Source organism: Paroedura picta, chromosome 2 (genome assembly GCF_049243985.1).
Source record: "Paroedura picta isolate Pp20150507F chromosome 2, Ppicta_v3.0, whole genome shotgun sequence".
NCBI lineage: Eukaryota > Metazoa > Chordata > Lepidosauria > Squamata > Gekkonidae > Paroedura > Paroedura picta.
Window position 1 is genome coordinate 155,894,255 of NC_135370.1, and position 23,205 is coordinate 155,917,459.

Sequence of the window (23,205 nt, forward strand, 5' to 3'; positions counted from 1 at the left end):
TATGAATCCCAGAGCCAGGCAGCAACATCAGGGAAAGGCCTTCCAGAGGAATTGATTGGCTACTGTGCGAGACAGGATGCTGAACTAGATGGACCACTAGGTTAATCGAGCAGGGTTTTTCTTAACCTATGGCAGTTCTGATGAGGTCATAACTCATTTTTCCCCTATGGAACAAGGGAGAGGGAGTGTCTCTCCAGAGCAGTTAACGATGCTTCTCTGAATCAGCATTTTTCTTTTTTCTTTTTTAAGTCATCAGGATTACAAATTTAAAAGCCCATCCTAGCCACAACAACATTTTTTCCAGGAATTATTTTATTACAGGTCTGCTTTTGATTTTTCTTTTAATAGTTACAGAAGAAAACCATTGGTATAGTTCTGGAGCACTGCTTACCTCTGATGCAGTACATAAGACAGTCTGAGTCAGTGCAGAAGTACACTGATGCTTTTACACACATACACACAAGTGAGGCCCCACAAGAAATCTGTGGAGTTGTTATCCCATTTGTGGCAGAATGGGTCGGCTTCAGCCTGCTGACCCTATTCTACTCTGCAAACTCCAAGGGGTATCCAGTTCTCTCTCTCTCTCTCTGTCTGTCTCAAGTAATTACTTCTACCATTGATATCCACACAGAATTGCCCATTGAGAGGGTCAGAACTTCCAATTTTCCTTTTTAATTCTGAGGCCTTGCCTCTCTACCTCCTACTGCCCAGTGCCTGGCCACAATGGGAACAGGCCTGTCCCTGAAACAACAGCTGCATGCCAATTGCCAGCCTCCCTCCCTCCCTCTCTATGGCTCCCCTTTTCCAACAGCATTTCCAAAGTGGTGTGTATGTGTGGGGGGTGTCTATGTGGTGCAAAAAACCACTACTAGCATCAAAAGTTGTAGATCTTTACAGAGTATCTATTGAGCTTGTGACCATGTGGTCCATGGCAGACTTCAGGTGAGAGCTTTGTCTCCCCTACTGGAATCCACACCAAAGAGAACTCTTTCCTGGCTGCTAAGAGATTTTTATCACCTCTCCTTTTCCTCACCCACTGACCAGGTAAAGCTAGGTCAGAGAAGCATATCCTGAAGAGTCTACATGAATTCCCTTCCTGATGATGCTCTAGTACAGCCTTTCCATCTCGAACCCCTTCCCTGCAGACTCTGCCTAGGAAAACGACAGTTTTTTCTCCACAGTTGGAACCAAAGTAGCTTACAATATGCCCTCCTTGTTTTCATCAGCACAACAACCCTCTGAGGTGGATGAGGCTGTAAGTATGTAACTGGTTCAAAATCACCCAGTGACCTTCCACAGCAAGATCTAAACCTGGGTCTTGCAGAACCTACCTTAAATTTATAACTGCTGCAGGGCATTGGCTTCCATAGGATTCCTGATGTTAAAATGTTGCAAACAGCCAGGCCTACTTCAGTCATGCAAGTCCAGTAGTAACAAGTCATCCGGAGATTCATAGAATGATAGAGTTTGAAGATACCTCCACGGACATCTAGTCCAACCCCCTGCACAATGCAGGAGTTCACAACTACCTGCCTACCCACAGTGACCCCAATTTCATGCCCAAGTGATCCCCCCAAAAAAATCTCCAGGATCCAGCCTAGCCTGGATGAAATTCACCTACCATCCCTACCAGACCTAGGGTTCCCAACCTCCAGGTGGCACCTGGAGGGACTCCCCCCCCCAAAAAAAAATACAGCTGAATCTAGACAATAGAGATCTGTCTCCCTGGAGAAAGTGGCTGCTTTGGAGGGTGGATTCTATGGCCAGCTGAAGTTTCTTTCCTCCCCATAACTTGCCCTCCTCAGATTCTACCACAAAATCTTTAGGAATGTCCCAGCCCAGCGCTGGCAACTCTTGTCAAACCTAACCCCAAGAATCCTTCCCTCAAAGGCAGAGAAAGGGCCCTCCCCTGGCCTTTTACTGACAAAACCAGCAGATTTGGAAAGCAGTGGTTGCCTAGCAACAGCCAGAGGGAATTCATTATCTTAAAGCTACAGACACTCTTTTTATCATTTCTAACTTTTAAAAGCTGCCGCGTGTGTGTGTATGAATATGTATGCATATGTATATATAAGATTTCACATTTTTGTCTGCAGACCCTTTTCAGATTTTTAGAAATATCTGTCTTGCCCTTTTACAGCTTGTCACTGAATCCAGAGACATCCCAATTTTGCTATATAAACCGGAGAAGCTCGGAATTGACTCCAAGACTCCCCTACAGCCCCAGCTGATGCTCTACTTCTGTACCATTGCCCTTCCTAAAAGGGAGCAGAGCACCTTCTCTATGCTTTTTGGCCTGAAATGAGTCAAGGGGACACATTACATCCCAGAAGGCAACGTCCAACCACCTCTCTGCTCATCTTATGCCTCCAGCTGCCAAGAGTCAAGAAGACTGGCCCTCCTTCTTTAAGGCTACCAATAAGAGCAGGCTCTGTGAATAGTGACCGGTGGGTCCCCTTCTGAAACCCAGGAGAATTTACCTATTCCATATTTGTGTTTGGGTTTGCCCCCTTCTAGCCCTTTTGCAAGGAGAGAAGACACATTTTATAATAAAAAATATTTTTAAACACTCTGTGCTGCTGCCTTTTATTTTTTAAGGCAGTGTTTAAGAGTTAAGTAATCAGACTATAACCAAGATTAATAATTCAGAGGAGGAAAAAATAAATCACCCTAAACCAAGGGGGAAGAGGGAGTTTGGGATAGGCGGTTAAACGCCCGGCGTGTTCCTACTTGTCAGATTATTTTTTTTCTTCGTCTTCTTCTTCCCCTCCTGGGCTTCTCTGGCTGCTGCTTCTGGCGCCTCCAAACGGCCTCCTCCGATGCTCTACTGCCACCTTCACTAAAGGAGCGGATTTGCAAGGCGCTCCGAGACCAACCTGCCGGCAGTCTGGCTGAGGAGCCCTTTTTGCACCGCGATGGGGGTTTCCTTCCTGCCCTACAGCCAGGAATGGGATTTTATTCTCGAGGCAGGTTTGGAAATCGAGGAAGCAGAAGCGAGGGAAGGTTTTCTGAAAGGGAAAAGCGCCGACTTGCTTTCGTCCCCGCAGTTAATCACACGGGGGCTCTGGACCATTTTTCATCCGGCGTAATCTGGATATGAAGCGTGTCGGGACTCAACCAGGGCGCAGCTGCCATTCAGAGACTAGTCCCCAGTCACCCTTCTCACTGCCCGGGCGCTCTCCTTGGAGTCCTGCCGGTTCCTTTGAATGACAAGGCGACTGGGGCAAGAACCGAGCCTTGCCTTCCCTTTGGATAGATTCAAATGAGTAGCCGTGTTGATCTGAAGCAGCACAATAAAATCAGAGTCCAGTGGCACCTTTAAGACCAACAAAGATTTATTCAGGGCGTGAGCTTTCGAGTGCAAGCACTTCGTCTGACGAAGAGCGCTTGCACTCGAAAGCTCACGCCTTGCATTAATCTTTGTTGGTCTTCCCTTCGGAGTCACTCTGCGCGCCAGCACTCCTCTGGGTGGAAAAAACACAGCCGAGGAACAGCCATCTGCCGAAAGCGGATTACGTCCCTGGTCCCCACCCACCGTTCTTAACTCTTCGCGGTTTGACCGAGATGGAAGATGTCTATCAGCACGTTGCCCCAGGCGGCTTTTGACACACACACACACAGCTCCTTTCTCAGTGTGTCCCGACAGTCCCCACCCCACCCCTTTCGGCAAAACGGTCTCCAGCGCTCATTCTCGTCTCCTAAAGTGAGCGCACGAGCACCCTAAACCGTCCGGATCTTAAGGCGATCGGAACTCGTGGGTGGAAAGCAAAGCAGCAAAGCAGCACGAGGGCCAAGCTCCGCTCCAGGTGGCGGCAGGGAGGCAGCGCCAGAGGAGGCGAGAGCCCGTCGCTGTGCTACCCCCGAAAACACGCTCCCCCAGTGGTTGAGTCACGCACACACGGACGCAGCGCCCGCCGACCTTCGTCTTGGTTCTCCACTGGGAGGACAGAAGCCGAAAGTAGAGAGCTGGGGGTCGCGGACTAAAAGTGCAGAATTCAACTTCCACCCCCGCCAAAGAGGAGGTGAATGCTCGCCCCCCCTTTCAGAAACAGCGTTTAAGTCTGGGAGAATTCCAGGCTCGACCCCCCCCCCCTTCATTCATCCATTCATTCATCCCTTCATTCATTCGCAACCCTGTAAAGAGATAGGCACAGCTGATCCGCTCATCTCCCCCTCCCCAAGCCGGGGTTGTGTCCTTTTGCGGGCGCTTCCCCTCCAAAAAAGCCTCCCCTCCAGACACTCCGGGGCCAGCCATAACATAAACCTCTCGCTGGCAGCAGGAGGGACGGAGCCGCTCGCCTCTTCCCAGCGGCCCCGCCCGCAAAGGGTTAAGCGGCTGCTTCCCGTCTCCCCCCCCCCTTTTTTTTTTTTTTTTTGCTAGACGGTCGAGTTTCGAGGAAGGCGCTGTTCAGGGCGGGCGACGCTGCGTGTTGCCGCCGCCGCTGCTGTTGCAGCTCCTGGCTTGAAATCCGTCCGCCCGCGCTTGGAGAAGCTGGGAAGGCACCGCGGGGTCTGTCTCGTTGCCCGAGCCCTTCGCCGTCCGGGATCTGCGGCGGGGACCGAGGTTCGCTTCCCTCGCCCTTCACGCCCCCCCCCCCCGAGGGGCTTTGGGGAGGAAAGAAAGAAAACCCTCCACTCTTGGCGCATCTGGGCTGGATGACCGGCTGGACGGAGACTCGTCGCCCTCTGGGAGAGGGACTCCTCTAGTCGGGGGAAGGCGGTGATTATGAGGAGGATCGGGGCGCTTGCCAGCTATGGAACAAAGCCAGGCCTTGGCGGTGATCCTTAAATCAGTACAATGCAGGAATCCGGCTGCTTCCCTCTCCACCTTCCTGACCCAGTGGGGTTTGGGTGAGATCCAAAGGAAGAGCCCCGGCTGTCTCGTCAGGTAAAAAGCGGCTTCTTTGCGCCTTCGGCAGATGCTGCCCTTCGCCATCTGCCTCTTTTTCTTTCTTTTTTTAAGGAAAGGGACCCGGGGCATTGCTGCCTCCCGGGATTAAGTTGCAGAGGGGGAATGAGATGCGTGTAGGTTCGGCTCTGCGTGGCTGGAAAAGGGGAGAGGGGCACCTGGGGAAACTCTCCAGGCAGTGAGGGTCGCCTCTCTGCAGGAAAGTCGCCCGCCTGCCAGCCTGCCAGCCATCCTGCAGCCCCTTCTGCAGAGTCGGTTCTCCGCAGGGCACTACCGTCCGGCTTTCAGCGGGCAGACCCGGCTTGGTGGTGTTCGCTCAGGTGGATCCTGCGGCGGCATCTATTTCCCAGCCAACAGGTTTAGGCGCGCATCTTCGCAGTGCCTCCGTCCCGCTCCGCTCATCCACGTGGAACTGGACGAGGTCTTGCTGCCTGCGCGCTTCGGAGACGGTCGGCGATCGGAGCCATTCGTTCGCCCGTTCCACCTGTTTGCACTGCGCGGCTTCCCGTCCGGCAACGTCTACTCGGGAGTAAGATCAGTCGAGGCCCGCGAGATTTACACCTAGGCCCGGAGGAAAAATCGAGCTGCAGGGATAAGATCATGGGGGGGGGGGGAGGGGGCAGAGGGGAGGAAGCCTAAACGGGTCTGCCCCTATTAAGTCCCATTTTATTCAGTGGGACCGACTTCCAGGAACATATTGTCTCCCTAGCAGCCAGAATCAATTAACTGGAGAAATTCGGTCTCGTTTGTGGAAGCCACCCCTTTAGCGCCCCCCCCCGCACCCGAACACACCATTAAAGAAAACAAAGCCCCCTCTTATCCCCCCGACCGTCAGTCATTCCTTGCCTTCGCAGGCGAGGGGTGCTGCTTGCAAACTCTCTCGCTCTTCCCAAGGGCTGTTTTAACTCATTGGAGCCTGGCTCTTTTCTGAATTCTTCCGAAGGCCCCAGGAAACCGCCCCGATAACGGCACCCCCTCCCGGGCCCTGGTCGTCGGGTTCACGCTGTGGTTCGCCTCTGGTTGCCAGTTCTCCCGGCCTGACAACGCTTCCGCTCCAGACGTGGCTGGGCTCGCTGCCTCGATCTCTTCCCTCCAGGGTCAGATCAGGGGTGATTCCCCAGGGGATTGTGGGCCTCCGCGGCGAGCGGACTCATTCGTCGGGGGAAGGCCCTGCCTCTAGGCTCCCACGAGGGGCTTGGAGCCGCGCTGTCCCGCGAGCGTGAAGGCCGGCGTAATGGATCCCCACGCGGATCCGAGGACAGCTACGAGCCAAGGGGGCTGCTGCGGGAAGAAGTGCAGGTCTAGAGGGTCCTCTGGGGAGGAGGCCTTGCTGAGAAAGGCCCGGCAAGCCGCCTTCCCTTGGGACTCACTGCCCCTTTCCCTTTGCTCTGCTGCAGCTGGGTTGGCTTGGGAGAGCCTTAGGCCCGCTTAGAAACGGCTCGCTCCGCCTTTCAGTGCATTGCAGCGAACGCGGAAAGCCAATTGGCCAAGGCAAAAGAGAAGGGGATGATTATACGTGTGGACGGGGAGGAAGGAGGTTTTCCGCGAGGCGCTTAGCGTAGGCAAGGCGTTTCGCTCCAGTTACCTGCAGGCTGGAGCAGCCAGCAGGATTTAGGCCTGGCTCGCGCAGGCGTGTGCGCATCACTTGAGTGCTCTGTATTTGATCCCTGTGCACTTGATTGGCAGCTGAACGTCTGAAAAGACTTGGCGCGTGAGAGGGAAAGAGCCCTCCATCGTTGGTATGATGTCTGTTTCGGAGGGGGCCCGTTTGCCCATGGTAATCCATCACTTTCATCCTGCTGATGAAAATGCACGTGTGAAAGCCCCGGGAGCTCACTTTTCAGTGAATTTAGAATAAAATTGAGACATCCGCGTCAACTGACTCCGGTTTTGAACTCCAGATGGTCATAAAATAGAAGTCAGCGGGGAGAGGAATGGAAAATCCCTACAGGATTTCAAATGCTTAAAAAAAAAATCTCCCCCTAACCCTTCTATTGGACACATGGCATTGATCAGTTTTACCAATTTTCTTCCACCCTTGGCGCTAAAAATAATGTAAAACATGCAGTCTGGTTAATGTATATTTTAACCAGTAAGATCCAGCTGATACAACCTTTTTCTCTTTCTGTTGTAACAGCACCCACAGAATATAGCAATGTCAATGGATTGTAGAGCTATCAAAACAGGCCGGGAGTCCCATCCCATTTCCAACTCTGAATCTTCGCCTTTCGCCCTCCCCTTTTTAATGGCTTTCTGGTTTATGCCACATGCCGGGGGGGGGGGGTTGTATATATGTATATCTGCGGCAGGGAGACATGTGGCGATAAATACTCGTGGGTTTCTCCAGCAGTTTAGAAAAGTCAAAATAACAGAAAACAGACCCCTTCCTTCCCCGTGGGGAAATCGGCTGATCTATGTATTGATTGGATAGTCCCAGACTGAGAAGTGCATTTTCAAGTTCGCGTGAAAGCACACCCTTTAGGTGAAGTGCCCCTCCCCCCTTTCCCGGTCCCCATCTTAGCAACTATCACGAATAGATCCCAGCCAGGGAAGTTTATTCCTTTCATGTTCTCTGCCTCCATCTGCTCTCTGGCACCAAAAGCCCAAACAAACCCAGCTGCCGGCTGGGAACCTGTTGGGCAGGGCGTCCGGGATCCCAGCGGCCTCGTCTGCTGGGAAGGTTTGACAGAGTGCCTGCATCGGGGCAATTAAAGCTGCTAATCGCACACGCGCCCGCCCGCGAGCCCCGGGCAGAACGCAGGCGGATTTCGGAGCTCCGAGGCTGCCTGTCAGGAGACTCTTTCCCGTATTCTGTCTGATAGATGCGCGCCCCTAAATATCCTCCAAGGCAGACGCGCCGCTTGGGCGGAGATCTTTTCGGCGAAGGGTGGGTTAAAGTTTTTTTTTTTCTTAAAGGAGGGGGAGGGAAGGGGAAGAAGCCCCCCCCCCCAGCCCTCCTTTGCCTCTTGGAAAGCTTTCAGGTTGCAGCCCTGCCTTCCAAGCATTCTTGAAACTCGACCGGTGGGAGGGGCTCCGGAGCCGAGCGAGGGAGCGATGGCTATCAAGTGAATTCATTACTGTAAACATCTCCCTGGGGTGTCAGGCAAGGAAAAGGGGGAGGGGAAAAAAAGGCACGGCTTCCATTAGCAGGGAATAGTCAGATTGGAGACCTCATTACTGCGAAGATCAACCTACAAAGCCCCGGGTGGAGGCGGGCAGGGAGGCGCGCACCGGCACTCTCACACACGCAGGCACGTCTGCATGGGCTGCTGCTGCTGCTCGAGGTTTCCCCGGGACCTGCCCGCCGGCGTTTGCTCCGCGCCGCGAAGCCTGGCGGCGGCTCCCCCCAGACCGAGAGGCAACTGACAGCGAACGAGCGAACAGGCGGCACCTCCGCGCCGCCTTCGCCTGGGAGGCGTCCCCGGAGCGCGGGCGACAGAGGCGGGGAAGGGGGCGATCGGGGATGCCGGAGCTCTGGGCGGCGCGTTGGAGGAGCGCGGGGGAGCATGAGGATGCCGCCGCCGCCGCCGCCGCGGCCACCTTGTAAGAGAGGAAGGCGCAAGAAAGTGAAGGGATCCCTCCGCAGCAGTAGCAGCGGCGGCATAGAAACCAGCGCCGGCACCCGCCGGAGGGGCGGCCGAGGAAGCGGCGGGGATCCCGGCTGCATTTTTGTCCCGCATTGGATATCGCCCGAGGCAACGGCCGCCGCGCCGGAGGCGACGCCAAGGCTGCCAAAGTTTGGTCGCCGGAGGGGGCGCCGAGAGGATTACCAGGCGAGCCGGAGGAGGGCGACTGGCCGAGGAGCCTGCAGGTACCCCGGGGGCTTCGGGGGCTCCCCTCTGCCCTTCACCCCCCGCCTCAGCCCTCCCCTCCCCGGAGAGACAGAAAGTTAGTCAGCCGAGCCGCCCGAGACGGCCTCGGTGGGGAGCCGCCTGGCGCAGGCAGGGGCGCGCGTGCCCGTGCCAGCCTCGCAGGCAGACCCGTCCCGGGCCGCCCGGGGGTGGGTGGCGGGGGGCGACTGAGGGGAGGGCGCGACAGCACGGCCAGGTAAAGGACCTCTCTCTCTCTCGCGCGCGCCTTTTCGCTCCGACGCCATTCGCCGACGGCCCCTCAGTGCTTCGAAATGTCGCCTCCGTCCGTTTTCTCGCTCGGCTTGAGACCGGCGCAGCCCACGCGAGCTTCGGGAGCCGCTCCTGTGCGGCTACAAAGATAACTTGGAGGCGGCCTGGGCAGGGACCCCAGCTTCGTCAGGGCTGCTGACAAGCCCCGGGGAAGGCCGGTGGAGGCGACGCCGGGGGGGGGGCAACGGCTACTCGCCTCCCTCTTCCTCACTTTCCCATCAAACATCGTCGATCAATAGCTTCATAAAGGCAGATGGTTATGGGGGGGGGGGAGGTGAAGGCAGAAACTGGATTTGGAGGCTCTTCAATGGGCAGCAGCCCTGTCTCATATCGGCTGGTCAGACAAATGGTGACTCTGGAGAAGCCAAAAAGGAAGCGGGGTGGGGTGGGGTGGGGTGGGGGTCTAGCCCAGCTTTTGAAAGGTTTCTAGAGTGTGTGATAAAGCACGCATTTTTTTTAAACATAAAATTTGTAAGAAAAGCTGCAAACTCAGAGATAAGCTATCAGCCTTCTCTGGAATGAGAGTCAGTCAACAGGCGCTTTTAATTAATTTTAATGGAGGAAATCTGTTTTAAAGCTTACAATAAGCTAATAAAGTCCAAGGCACAATTCCAAAAAGAAAAAAAAGGGAAAAAAAGCCCCAAACCTGTGTTGGCATATTGAAAGCGCTGATGAGATCTCTCCTATTCCTGGATTTATTTATTTTTTTAATGTGCTCTCATGAAGGATACAATTTAGCAGGGCAAGAAAGGAAGAAGAGAGGCAGAGGTTTAGGTGGGGGGGGGTGTCAAAGAAGTATGTAACCACACATGCATGTGTGCACATGCACACACGCACACACACTCTGACCAGTCAGGTATATCCACTGACTGCCTAATCAAATCCGTCCTAACTTAATCCACTCTTGGATAAGACTCTCATGGAGTTCCTTCACATATTCAGCCACCATGGTCTAGGTGGCTGGTGGAAAGAAGTCTTCTCTGAAGACATTTAGTAATCCATCCTGGATTACATAAACACCAGAAGTATAGGCCCTTAAGGGAAGGTGTATACAGCATCTCCCTTTCACTATCTCCCCCTCAGACTTGACTACCTTTATAGTTAAAGAAGAAAAGGCCCAGGGTGGGATTGATGCTGCTGTTGGCTGTGGCGGCTATACATCTAGCAACAAAAATGGCAGATAAGTCTTCTGAGATGACTGCTATTCATTTTCTTTCAAAAATTGCAGTAGCTGTTCTCAATGAAGGATGCATAGAGGGATGGATTCCTTGTACAACTAGCCCTTTCTGTTTAGGTGTGATAGGACATGGGCACTTATATTATGTTTGCCTTAAGATAAGATGACCATCACCCTCTACTTCTCTGCTTGGTTTCCAGTGGAAGGAGTGAGATGCCCCCCCTTCCCAGTCATTTCTGATTCTCCAGGACCATTTTACTTTACCTGCATCACTGTTAGTTTCCCAAGTGTCCTGCTCTTTCATTCTGTGAACTGGATTAGCTTTCCTTCAACCTATTCCCACAGGCCCTCTCTGGAGGCATGGAATTAAATACACATGCATCTTGATCTCATTTCAAAGCTTGACCTGGTTATTTTCAGGTGGTATGGAAATATTTTTTTTTTTTTAAAATAGCAAGGTAGAGGCTGAGTGCTGCCAACAGGTGGACCCAGCCATTGTGACCAGGGCTTGCTGGCAAACTGGCCGATTGTCAGTGCAGCGGACACTGCTCTTCAGAAGTGCAGGGTTTATAGAAATCGCTGGATTGTAAGCAGACTCTATTGCAGATTTTCTCATTCATGAACATCCGTATATGTGGAAGGTTAGGATCAGGATGTGTTTTTTATCTGCATTTTACTTAAAGTCTCTGATTTTAATTTGCCCCATTGCTATAAATCATTGCTAATTTATAGCCATTTCTATAAATCAAGATTATATCCTGGTATGCTGAGGAGTTTGATATAAAGCAAGTCTTCTCAGCCAGCAGCAACCCCATCGCCACCCATTTTGGGGGGGGGGGGAGCATTTGGATGGTTTTAGGCACAAATCAGGAATGTAAATTTTAATAGAGCAGCAAATCTTCTGTGTCTTTGCTGGTTTGTTTCTTTGCTCCTTTCCCTGGTAACGGAGATGTAGGTCTACTTGTTTGAAAACAGGCAGGAGTGTCCAAGCAGATTAGGAACTACAGGTTAAATTCTGCTGCACTTTATAGATGAAGGAAAGGGTTCTTCTTAAGATAACATTGTTTGTTTCCATGAAGGAGAGTGTTTTAGTCATCTCTGTGCCCGGTGCTTTTAATCTCAAAGTGAGTTCATTTTTCACTAGATTACTTTCACATAACTTTGTGGTTTTTCAGTCAGTGATTCAAATTCAGTCCATTAGTGACCTCTATCTGTGAGAAGTATACAATCAATGAATGTCTCTCTCCTCTTCAACCCTCTCCTTTTCTACTGCAAAGTGTATTGAAATGTAGAAAGCAAATAATCCAACATCTGAATTCCTTTGATTTTTTAATAGTCTAATCCAATTGCTTTCTGCATTCTGAAACTGTTTTTCAGCAGGGCCTGGTATTTTAGCAGCAAATTCAAACAAATTAAATTAACTCACTCCTGTTGTTAATTGAAAGAAACACCAAATTGATTCAGACAATGGATTTAGGAGTTCACTAATGCATTGACCAAGAGATAGAATGGAGCTCGGTCTATCCAGTGGCTTGTGCTGAATCCAAAGTGTGCCGATTTATCTTAGATACATAAAAATTGGTACTTGAGATGCATATACTGAAACGATATACAGTTGCTTACTGTAGGAACAGAGCACTCTTAGTAATAACAGCCTCAAGATCCATCTGTGTTGATATTGTGAATGCATGTCAGAGATCAAGAGAAAGGATTGTTATTAACAGATGGTCCCTTTTAGATGATTATTAAACCCAGCCTTCTAATACTAATTTGTCTCTTACTTGTATCCAGAACCATATTTCATGTTATAGTTAATTATTGTGACTATCAATCGAGGGCTTAAATAACTACATTGCTTTGATTAAGGGAATAGCCTAGTCTGACATTTTCCAGATGATATCTGATGCATTAGTGCCAGGGAATATGGTAGAATCAGGGAGCTGATGGTTTCTTTTGGTTAGTCTTTGTCCAGAACTAAGTCTTTGGAGGATTTTTTTTTAAAAGCCATATTACAAGAGCTGAAGGACTCATGCATTTTGGGGGGGGGGGGTAGAGAAATGAACTAAATCTGCAGTGGCTATTCTGAGGAACAGACGTCAGCAGAGACTGATTGCATCCAACTCCATCCCCCAAGCAGAGTCTGACCTACAGACACATTCTTCAGCTTTTTTTTTTAAAGAAATAGAAGAATCTTGTCTTCAATTTTTTCCAAATCATAAAAATAATTGCATACAAAACTGGAGGCAAATGTTATCTATGGGAAAGGGAGGGAGGAATCCAGGTTCTTTCTTCCTGAATCTCTTCCAGTTCCGTATTCTAGTATAACCTCCTCAACTAGTACAATGGGCAATGTATTTTCAGTAAGTGGCCCAAATTTTTGGGATCTTCCTGTTCTTTGGTTGTTTCTGAATTTTTGCAGCAAATGGTCTTTATTTCTCTTTGATTCTTCCTCCTGATCTGACCCTTTTGAATTCACAGTTCTAGTAAGCTCTTAGAACAAATTTATCATGTTAAGGATTACAGAAAATGCAGTGGTCCATACAGAAATCTGTAAAACATCTTTATTTTTTCCTTCAAAAAGAAAGCATTCTGTGTTTCCAGATCTGCTGTTTAAAGCCCCCCTGCCTATTTTATATTGGCTTTGATCTGAGTTGCTTGTTTGTTTTAAAGCCAGACCCTTCTGATTCTGGACTTCTGCACGTCAGTTGAAGAATTCATACCTCGTTGGTGAAAACAGATCTATACAAACCTATCCTGCATTCAGATGAATTGCCTGTTGAGATTTAGGCTTCAGTTCCCAAATTGTTTGCTCCCATTTAGCCTGATTTAAGTGGAGTTGTTCTACAGGGAAGAGTGCAGAATTTTGAAAACCCCTGCTTGGTTCAGAGTCTGCTGTTGAACCTTTCCTAAAAAATCCAAAGGCAACATTCATGTTACAACTGGGCTCCTTGAATGTATTCCAGTCTTGTGTCTTGTAAGGGTTATGCCATGGACTTAGTCCTCCAGTTTCTGTCCCCGTTATGCATTGGTACCTGTCCACACATATCCTGTCATCTCTCTGAAGATGAAAGGTGCTCAGTACCTTATGGATTGTCCTCACCCCCCCCATCAGTCCTCAAAAGGTCACAACAAATATTCCGACATGACTTCTTGAATCCTTCATAATTATTAATCACTGGGCAGCTAGTCAGCTGATAAATTAATAGAGTAATTCCCTGTGACAGTTTATGGGCTAAGGACCACAGTCACAGAAATTAACATAAAGGGAAATGATTTGCAAACGTATTGAGGGTGATAACCTTTAAATAGTCATGATAATTAAAGAGTCAGATCCTGATAAGCTCTCGTTCATGGGGGACCTGTGCCTGTCGAAGGAATTTGTAGTGTCAAGATATTTTATTGGTGATTCTCTCTCATTTCTGGCCTTGGAAACTTGCAAAGGCTGGCTTTCCATATCCTATGGTGGCACTATCCAGGATAAATTAAGTTGTATGAATAATTGTTGCCATAATTTGTTAGAAACTAAATCAGGAGTTGTCCTGCTGCCTGTCGGGAGCCTGTTTCAATGGGGCGTTTGAAAAATGGATTTGCATTGCTTTAGACCATATACTACGTTCCTGTGAACATTTAATCAATCCACTTCTCGAAATGTTTTTTAAACCTATCCAAAGATTTGTCTTGTATTCCTCATTGCAAAGTTTGTATATCCACTATAAGCAGTTGTCTTCCCTCCCCACAAAACCCCATTGGCAAACAATATTCACTCTCCGGCAAATTCATTTTCATCTTTACAGTGAATTAGTTCTGGCCACTGATTTGGCTTGCAGCGATCTTAAGGTCAGTGAAACAGTTCCTACTTAGCAATACAACTGAGGAAGAAAGTAGTATGTCTATTACATTTTTGTGCCAGCCTTCCTCCAAGGAGCTCAGGGCCATAGCTACTTTCTCCCTTCCATTTTATCCTCCCAGCAACCTTGCTAAGTAGGCTAGGCCAGGGTGACTTAGTGAGCTTTGTGGCAAAGTATGGGTTTGAATCTACTTCTGGACTGCTCAAAGCTACTGTACAGCACTGGGTCTCAATATGAGACAGATCTATACAGAAGCTTTTGAATAATGTTCCACTGAATACCGAGGACAAGAAATGTAGGAGCAAAGCAAAAAAGCCTCCCCCCTCCTCCCCCAAAACATGTCATGGCCTGTCTGCTCAGGGATTTCTAGACAACCAGATCCTTGGCATGTTTCTGAAAGTAGCCGTGGTAAACTGCTTGCACATGATGCATCCATGTAAAAGGTCAGAGCCCAGAATGGAAACTAAATTCAGTACCTTATCAGGACAGACATGGGTTAATGGTGCCAAGAGCGACACTCCCCACTGCAGCTGGTGGCTCATGTCACTCACATAAGCAGGAACAAAAGGGACAGCCGTGGGTCACAGGGAAGGAAATAATCCAGCCTTAATGGTTGGATCAAAGGGGGGCATTAACCCAGTGTGTGTGTGTGTGTGTGTGTTCTTATCTATGAGAAAAGACACACTTCCACGGCTGGTATGTGGCCCAAATACAAAGCCACATTAGCTATTAAACACTACAAACAACGCAAAGCACCACTGCTGTGTGTTTTAGGTGAAGGTCCAAACAGCGTATGGCTGTTTTTGTTTTGTGTTTTGATATCAAGACACAGCCAATTTACAACAATCCCATAGGATTTTCAAGGCAAGAGATGTTTTCAGGTGGTTTGCCACTGCCTGCCTCTGGGTTGTGAATCGGGTATTTCTTGGATGTCTCTCTTCCAAATACGAGCTAGGCCACCCCTGTTTAGCTTCCAAGAGCTAATGAGATTGGGCTAGACTGGGCGATCTAGGTCAGGGCATATTGCTGTTACTATCTTTTAATGGAGAGTAGAGCAAAACAGTTTCTATTAGATTGTTCATGGAAAAAAGAAAGCCAGAGTGGTGGTCATATTAGGAACTGGGAGACTTGGGTCCAAATCCCCACTACAGTATGGAAGTTCAGTGGGTGACCTTGGGTGAGTACTTATCTCCCAGTCTAACCTCCCTCACAGGATAGATTCAAATTAGCCGTGTTGTTGTTTTTTTGTGCCCCTCTCAGATAAAATGAAGGGGGGGGGATGGAATTACTTTAAGGGAAGAGAGAATAAAAATGTACTGAATGTACAAAAGGGCCTGTAAGTCAGAGCTCTTCCACCAGGTCTTTGAGGGAGGCCAGGGTAATTAGACGTACCCCCCCCCATTGACTAGAGCAACAGCCATTCCCCCGATGACCAACTGTTACCATCTATCCCCTGAGGCAGTAGGTTAGAAAGTTGCTGACTGGGAAAGGGTGATTTTTTGGTTGTCAGGATGGGATAGAGCATTTTACTGGGGTTTTAAATGTGTAACCCACCAGGAGCCAGCTTGGCTCAGAGTGGTGGGCTATAAATAAAATAATAAATTAAATAATAAAACAATAAATAAAAAAAATGTGACCCAATATGCTTACCCACTCTTTTTCAGTGGGGGAATGGCTATATGTACATCCTTCCGCTTACCTGTATGCTAGGGTGTGTGATCTGGTATGCATCTCTGCTTTGTGAGAAGGATCATATGAACAGGATGGCTTATTTATGTCCTACCTGCAGGGCCGGATTTACATGAAAAGAGGCCCTAGGCTATTCCACTTATATGGCCCTTTCACCTCCCATTTTTAAGTTTGTAAATTACTTGAGAGATAATAAAATACATAATTACTGTGGTATATATCAATATGTTAAATGAAAAATGTTGTGATTGGTACTAACCTTTATAAAAAATGTGGAATATAGGACCCTCTTGATCTTGAGGCCCTAGGCTGAAGCCTAGTTAGCCTATAGGAAAATCTGGCCTTGCCTTGCTGAGGATGCCCACTCCTTTGACTGGGAACACAGGTGTCCCTGGCTATGTAAATCGGCACTCAGTGGATGAAGCAATACGCTGTCCTCTGGACTAGATTCATGGAGGATGTGATTCAAGGCGGACAATGATTAACTAGGGAGGCTGACAACAGAGCTTCCCACCCAGATTTCCCTCTCTTTTATTTAATGACATTGGGGAAGTGTAGGCTGTTGGCTTTTTTTGAAGGAGAACAAAAAAAGAAAAAAACAACAACAACTCAGAGTGACTTAAATGTTTATTTCAATAGTAATTTAATCATAAAAGCTCAATGCTAGAAGGTACAGAACAGCTACCAAGTCTAACACCTCCTGTTTCAAAAATGGGGCCATCTGTCTTCCAGAGAGCCATCTATGCAATTCAGAAATCCTTATTGACTTGGTGTACAACAGGCTTACAGAAGGCATTTGCAGAGCAAACATCTCCAGATGGCCCAAGCAATCAAGCCAGTCTTCACACAACTCTGTCCTGCCTCCAAGTCGCTGATCATAAATAAGGCTTGAAGTGCAACTCTCAAGCAGAGGTCTGTGGGCCTGTAATGGATGCAATTCTGCTTAGAATGACACCATATCTTTCAGACATTTAAAATGCTTCCCATACCTTCTTCTGTTGTAGTCCTCGCAACAACCGTGTAAGGTAGGTGAGTATAATTAAATCTGTGTTTTAGATGAGGGATGAGCTGAGAGAGAAACTTATCTAAAGCTGTCATATCTCAACTAGGTAGTGTTAGATCAGTTTCTCTCAAACTAGTAATAAATGCACTTGCCCATTTGCATGATTTTTGTTTTCATTGTGGACTTCTGTTCTAATACTTAAAAAGCAAGCCATTTCAGTTGGCACAAATGATGTATTTAGAGCAATTGCAGGATCAAATTTCCCTGATGCTGATGGGAATTAAGAACAAACTAAGAGCAATTGACAGCTGAGGGCATAGGCTGACAGTCCAAAACGTTAATAAAAGATTATGAAGGTGATGTGCATATATGTGTGTCTGGCCATGCACATGTGCACAGTTGAAAGCTTTGACATATTTTGATGCCTGAAAAACAAACAAAAATTAGGAAACTGGCATTTTAAAATGTGGCTTCAGTGGTTTTTACAGCTTACCGTATTGATAAAATCTCTGCTGAACAGCCTTTCATATGTCAAAATAATGTGTGTGAAGGAATCAGCTTTGTTTTGTGCCAGAGCTAATATTAATTGGGAATGCAGTGGCAAGCTTAAAACTAGAAGTGCAAGCTTCTGTTAAAATAGATGGATAGGCATTTCAAGGAAATGCCCCAGAGAAGAGGGAATAGGCATTCTCTTGGCACAATTCTAGTGTAGATCTTGCTATTAGATGTGTGATCTTCTAGATGCACTAACAGGATCCAGTGATTGTATGTACATTCTATGTAACAGCATCCTTATCTACTCCGTATTCAGGGCAAAATGTAGTCAGACCCTGGGATAGGTATGATGTGATCTTGTCAGAGACATTTATGGTCAAAAAGCACTCACGTGGAACCTCAATTTGGATCAGTTTAACCCCTCTCCCCATACAGACTCACCACTCCCATGCTGTTATAACTAGAACTGTAAGGGGGGGATACATGTAACTTGTCTTTGCTTGCTCCCCCCCCACCCCTTTTGCAGGGCTAAAAAAGTATGTTTGGGACAGAGTCAATTCTCATTGGCAAAAGCATGTGCGAGTGAAACTGTTGCATACCTTCTTCTTCCCTACTGCAGCCAGTCCTAATCCATATCCAGTCCCCACAGGACTGCTAACTGACTGGGAGGGTTGCATTTGGATCTTCCCATGTTTAGGGTTGTCAACTCTGAGCTGATCTGGGGAGATCTGTGGATGGAACTGGGGCAGGAGTGAGCTCAGTAGGGACCTCATGAAGTTGCCAAGTCTCCAGGGGATCTGATCTCTGTCATTTGGAGTTCACTCATCATTCTGGGAGAATTCTGGAGGCTAGCAACCATTTAAAAGTCCACACAATGGGGAATAGCTTGTGGGAGGAACAGCAGAAGCATTACGTATTCATCTAACCCAGGGGCCCTCAAACCTTTTGAACTTGCAGGTACTTTTGGAATTCTGATACAGCATAGTGGGCTGCCACGGAACTAGCCAAATAATGGCTTCCACAGCTTGTCTTCACTCATAAAGATTCTTGTGCTATGGTGGCACTGCTGGTGGGTCTAAAATAGATCAATAAAGACATAAATAAAATATGCAGAACCAGTAAATCTCCAGTGCTCAATGAGAAGCCATGTTGGGCTAAAACATACCAAAAGAGGGGTGGTCTACCCCTGGAGCAGCTTAAGGAAGGCCATTGAAAGGAGTCCTTGTAGCCAGCATTGTCCTGCTGCCTTCTGCCCAAAGTCCTCCCCTTTTATTTTTAAAATATTAATGAGATACAGTTCTGGCTGCAGCCACTTGGGGCTCATGGAAGACTGAGCATAGAAAAAGCTCTAAGAGCTGCTAAGCTTCCCTTGTCTCCAAGACTCAAGCAGACTTCTTTAAAGGATTGTGCTGATAGTTGCTACAGTAATTGCCAGACTACAGAGATCAGTTCCCCTGGAGAAAATGGCCAGACTATATGGTAATGCATCCTTGCTGATCTCTTTTCTCAAGCTCTTCCATACACAGACCCTTCTCCCAAATCTCCAGGAATTTCCCAAGATAGACAACCCTAATTTATACCCTGATCTAGGACTTTTGGCATATACCTGTTTACAAGCACTTATCAGCCTGTGTCCCCTTCCTTAAATTTCTGCATATCATCATCATTAATAATAATCCTGATGACAATAAAGAAGGAAACAGATTTGGTTGAGACTTGCTTAAAAAGTACCAAGCAAACATATTAATGGCCTGTATCCATATTACATGGTTCTTTACCAATTTAGACACATCCTCCCAATATATTATTTACTGGATCAGAATATGAAGAGTAGGTCCATTTCAGTTTCATCTTCAGGATCTAGCCTTCTAAGGAGCAGTCAGAGCTGATCTAATCTAGGACTCACCGGTTTGTTCGCCTTGCAGGCCAAGGGACTTGCAAGAGTCCTCTCCAGCACCAGAGTTCAAAAGCCTTCCTTATGGTCCAACTTTCATAGCCATACATTGCAACTGGGAAAACCATAGCCATGACTAGATGCACTTTTGTTGGCAGGGTGATGTCTCTGCTTTTTAGGATGCTGTCTAGATTTGCCACAGCTTTCCTCCCCAGGAGCAAGCATCTTTTAATTGCTTTGCTGTAGTCCCCATCTGCAGTGATCTTGGAGCTCAGGAAAATAAAATCTGTCACTACCTCCATTTCTTCCCCATCTATTTACCAGGAATTGAGAGGGCTGGATGCCATTATCTTCGTTTTCTTGATGTTGAGTTTCAAGCCAACTTTTGCACTCTTCTCCTTCACCTGCATCAAGAGACTCGTTCCTCTTTGCTTTCTGCCGATAGAGTGGTATTATCTGCATATCTGAGGTTGTTGATATTTCTCCCTGCAATCTTGATCAGTTTCTTTAGTGCCTGGTTATTTACTTTATGTGCAATTGTATGCTTGTTCTGAAACATTGCATTTCTCCAGTGCCTTCCCCATGAAGGTTATATGGGTTGTCTTCAAAGCAGAAGTGCAGATAAGGCAACAGTCATGCTAAAAAGAACAGAATAGCTAAATTCTTTGCAGTTGATCAATCTGGGCCTAACAGTGAGTTTTGTAATGTCTTTCTTTGGCTTCTAGCCAAAATGCTCAATGGAAACCCCTCTCTTTTGCCACCCTTTCCCACAGTTGATCCACAGTTCACTAGGAAATTGAAGAACACCTCTTTGCTTGTAATAATCTGTTTTTTATTTGAGAAATAACTTTCACCGTTTGATGAAATTAATTTCAGTTGCTGCCTCCTCTAGAAGTGATCTGTAGCACAATAATAGTCTTTACTCAGGGAGAAAAGTATCCACTATTACAACGTGGAAAATAGCTGAGCAATAAAAAGACACAGTAGACATCTCTCCTCTTAAAAACTAAAATGCCTTGGAGCAGAGTTTGCGGATCTTCTTGTGCCATGTACAGATAAACTCTTCTTAGCGTTTGCAGCAGACCACATGGTTGGTTTTTAATTGCCACATCCTTGCACCCTTTAATGAAAATATTCTGTGTATAAAAGTGTATCTCTCAAGAAGGAATATATAAATGTCAAAAGCTCTGCATTCTGCATAGAGGACCTTTATAAATCCAGAATAAATTAGGTGTTCAGAATTACTGCCAGCATCTCTGGCAAGGGGGATAAGGGGGGGGGGAGTCTTGTTGATTTGCCCAGATACTGTTTTCTTGCAGCAAAAACAACAACAACAAAAATCTTATCAGCAGATACACACACATCCTACATGATACGATTTTGGATTTACCGATAAGGAAGCAGTTTGTCTAAATGTAGATGGATTGGACAGAAGCATCAGCTATTTGGCCAAGCTCTGCAATGTGAAACAGCTGAGTCCAGAGCGTCTGTGCACTTTCGGCAGCCAGCCGAAGGATAAGTAAGGAGTTGTCTTGCTGGAATTGTTTGGCACGGATTCTTTGCCCTTCATTTGTCCAATGTTGTAAGTGTATAAATCAGTTTGTATGGGCCATGATGACTCCACAATTCACAACTACTCATCTCTCTGTGACATTGATGGAATCTTTATTGGATCAAAAGTATTGGAATTCTAATTATGACTCTCGGCTCTTTAGTGTTTCCTTCCAGCCATCTCATAAACAATAATATTTTACAAGCTTCAGGATGATGGTTTAGTTGGGGAGATCTGGGTTTAGGACAAGATGTCCCAGGCCACATCCCAACCAGATAACTACATATAATCAATGACTAGAGTAAAACCAAAGAAAACATAGATTCTTAGAAATCACAGAAGGGATTAATAGCGGAACAAAATAATGTGGAAAGTACAGAAAGGCTGCTGTCAGAAAACCTGAATACTTTTGGTATAAATAAACATTTAAAATTATTATATCATGATTTATGTATGCCATTCTCAAAAGCAACTCTAATCAAAGTAGCATACTAGAGGCAATTTCTCCATACTAGAAAGACAGGGTTGATGTTGGTATTAAGGGTTTATGGTCAAAGGCCCATGCCCGCAGAGAGTAAGATATTTTAATGAATCCAGTAGCATGCCCTATTAAAAAGTACAGGGCATTCTATCCCACCCCCAAATTCCATTAGTTTAAAGCATGCAAGGAAATGTAAGAAAACATTACTCTATACATCTTGATTATGATTTACCATCTCATTCTCAGGGTTGCCAACCTCTGGGTGGTACCTGGAGAACTTCCACCAATATAGTTGAGCTCCAGATGACCAAGGTCAGCTCCCCTGGAGAAAATGGTTGCTTGGAGAGGTGGACTATATGCTGAGGTCCCATCCCTCCCAAAACCTCTACCACCCCAGGCTTCACGTCTAAATCCCCTGGTATTTCCAAACCCAGAGCTGGCAACCCTGTTCTCAAAACACTACATAGTTTTAACCTTATTTATTTTTAAGTTCAGCAACTTGGGCAAATGTAAGATCCAGAGGCAATCTGGAAAAAATTTCTACCTGTCAAATTTGCAGATAAGTTCCAGCTTCCATGCTGTAAGTGTGTAAGTAGTTATAGAATCACAGTGATATTAGAATTTGCTCTAGTTGAGAGCACAACAGGAGACCCAGTCCTGATTTTGTGATTTGGTGCCAGTTCAAATCATATGATACAAACTCTTTCATCTTTCTTCCTTCTCCCGCATTTCTTTGCAAGATAAAATAGAATACAGCACAGTGTTTTCTTTTCTCATTTTTATCCTATCTTTCCTCTAAGGAGCTCAATGGAACATACATTCTAAGCATTACATTATATGTTCTAAGCATTACAAGGTAATCAAAATATTTCCCACTAACTCAACAGTGTAATTTAGGCATTCCAAATTCATCCTTCTAGGGTTGCCAACTCCAGGTTAGAACATTCCTATATATTTGAGGGTGGAACCTTGGAAGGGCATGGCTTGGGGACGGGAGGGGAGAAAGAGACCTCAACACAATAAAACGCCACCCTCCAAAGCAGCCAATTTCTTCAGGGAATCTCCATTATCTGGAGATCTAATTTTGGACTCCAGACCCCCATCTGAATGCCAGTAATCCTGACTTTGATCCTCAGACATTCATATGTTCCCTAATGGAGGGAAAGAAAGCTTAAATCATTAGCACTAAACATCCCAAGAAGGCAAGGAGGGGCCTGGGCACAAAAACAGAATGACTTTGCATTCACGCATTCCTAAAATGACTGTATGCACATTCACCCAGGTTGCCATGTGTGTAGCATAACATGAAATTCTCATCAAGAAAAGGGTATTTCCCTCTCGGGTTTTGCTGATGTATTTATTTTTCTTAGTTGTTTGTAAGTTGAATGGATACACCTTTGTATGTGTGAAGTGTAAAAGTACATTATAAAAACTAGATATAATTTTGGTCAGAACCAGCTGAGAATAAACTGTAACTCAGAATAGAACAGCATTAGTTACCTTGATATTTGGAGTATGGTTCATAGCTTCAAGCTTTCAGTTTGAAGGTCAGCAACATTTGACTGACTCAAACATCCTTTCTGCCTATATCCAAGCTTAGTTCAGAGGTCAGGAAAACATTTTAATCAATAGCAAGCCCTTTTAACAAACTGGCTAACCAGTTCAGAGTTTCCATAGCATGACAGAAAATCTTCATTCCACATATAAAGGGTCAACCAGAACTATTGGGGTGGGGGGAGGTAAGTAAGAGTTATATGGAGTCTAGACTTGGATCTGGAGGTGGAGCCTGGGGGGGGGCAATGTTTCGAGAAGGGAAGATATTCAACAGGGATGTGATACTGTATAGTCCAAGGGTTGCCAAACTGTGGCTCTCCAGATGTCAATGGACTACAGTTACCATGAGCCCATATGACAAAAGCCCATCCTCAGAAGCTGTCATTTTCTCCAGGGGAGAACAATTGCAATTACAGAAGAACTGCAGCCTCCACTTGAAGATTGAAAACAGTATATGTGGGGTATTTTTTAATACTATTATT

General features: G+C 46.8%; 1 protein-coding gene across 2 annotated transcripts in view; it reads left to right on the forward strand.

Moving 5' to 3' along the window:
* The first annotated feature begins 4,374 nt into the window (after positions 1 to 4,374).
* The window catches only part of FLRT2 (fibronectin leucine rich transmembrane protein 2), a 97,839-nt gene continuing 79,008 nt past the window's right edge, over positions 4,375 to 23,205 (forward strand). Inside the window, exon 1 of one of the 2 annotated variants that reach the window (XM_077323408.1) lies at positions 4,375 to 4,888. The gene's annotated coding sequence lies outside the window, so the exon portion shown is untranslated. Of the gene's footprint in view, positions 4,889 to 7,951; positions 8,721 to 23,205 lie in introns of those variants that run through there. The other variant, XM_077323409.1, reaches the window with a different exon arrangement.